Raw genomic sequence first — 1920 nt, 5'->3', positions numbered from 1 at the left:
ACATCCAAACCTCAAGTTATAATATTGAAAGATTCCATGGGCAAAATATTAAATGATACAGGAAACATTAAAGAACATGGAAGAAAAACACAGAGTCACCGTACCAAAAAGAATTGGTCAATGCTCATCCATTTCTGGAAGTGGCACATCATCAAGAACCAATGCTGTTGAAGGAAGAAGTTGAAGCTGCACTGAAGAAACTGGTGAAGAACAAGGTTCCAGAAACTGACAGAATACCCATTGAGATGTTTCAACAAACAGATGCTGTGCTGGAAGCACTCACTTGCCTATGCCAAGAAATTTGAAAGACAACTACCTGGCCAACTGATTGGAAAAGATCCATATTTGTACCTATTCCAAAGAAAGAGGATCCCACAGAATGTGGAAACTTTTTGACAATATTAATATCACATGCAAATAAAATCTTGCTGAAGATAACACAAAAATGGTTACAGCAGTATATTGACAGAGAACTTCCAAATGCAAGCTGAATTAATAATAAGATGTGGAATGAGGGATATCATTGCTGATGTCAGATGGATCTTGGCTGAAAGGAAAGAATACCAGAAAGATGTTTATTTGTGTTTAATTAGCTATGGAAAAGCATTCAATTGTGTGGATCATAATAAATTATGGATAACTTTGAGAAATATGGGAATTCCAGAACATTTGATTGTACTCATGAGGAACCTATACACAGACGAGAACAAGGGGATGCCACATGGTTTAAAATCAGGGAAGGAGTGTGTCAGAGTTGTATTGTTTCACCATATTTATTCAATCTTTATGCTGAACAAATAATTCGAGTAGCTGGATGATATGAAGAAGAGCATGGTATCAGGATTGGAAGAAGACTCATTAATAACCTGCAATACAAAGATGACACAACTTTGCTTGCTGATGAGGATGACTTGAAGCAATTACTGATGAAGATTAAAGACTACAGTCTACAGTATGGAGTATATCTCAACACAACAAAAACAAAAGTTCTCACCACTGGACCAATAAGCATCATCACAATAAATGGAGAAAAGATTGAATTTGCTAAAGACTTCATAGTATTTGGTTCCACAATCAACACCAATGGAAACAACAGTCAAGACATCAGACGACATATTGCACTGGACAAATCTGCTGCAAATGATCTCCTTAAAGTGCTGAAGAGCAAGGATGTCTCCTTAAAGACTAAGGTTCACCTGACCCAATCCATGGTATTTTCGTTTGCCTCATATGCATGTGAAAGCTGAACAATGAATATGGAAGACTGAAGAAGAGTTGTGGTGTTGGTGAAGAATGTTGAAAGTACCATGGATTTCCAAAAGAATGAACAAACCTATTCTGGAAGAAGTGCAGCCAGAATGCTCCTTGGAAGTGAGAATGACCAGATTTCATTTTATCTATTTTGGTCATGTCGTTGGAAGGGATTGTTCCTTGGAGAAGCATATCATGCTTGGTAAAGTGGAGGGTCAAGGAAGGCCCTCAATGAGATGGATTGACACGGTGGTTGCAATGATGGGCTCAGGTATGGCAAGGATTGTGAAGCTGGCACAGGACTGACAGTGTTTCCTACTATTGTTCATGAGGTACTATGAGTCAGAGCCAACTCGATGGTACCTAACAACAAGAAGACAGGAGAGAGAGGGCTGAGGGCAGGAGGAGGAGATGGTGGCAGAGATAATGGAGTGGTATAGAACTTTGGAAAAGTTGAACATTTGGGATATCTTTAATTTCTGCCTCATAGAAACCAACCTCATCCTCATCCTTTCAAATGAAATAATTCAAGCAGTAATGGATATTCATTACATTTAAAACTTAAAATAATAGCTTTGAAATTATCATATTAAGTTGCCACTTATTGTAAAACTGTATTTATACATGCTTGTCTATTTTTCCTTTAATGTTAATAATTATTATTATTAT

Source organism: Orycteropus afer, unplaced genomic scaffold, assembly GCF_000298275.1.
Source record: "Orycteropus afer afer isolate SDZICR_OR568_19922 unplaced genomic scaffold, OryAfe1.0 scaffold00400, whole genome shotgun sequence".
Taxonomy (NCBI): domain Eukaryota; kingdom Metazoa; phylum Chordata; class Mammalia; order Tubulidentata; family Orycteropodidae; genus Orycteropus; species Orycteropus afer.
This window is presented reverse-complemented; position numbering follows the sequence as displayed.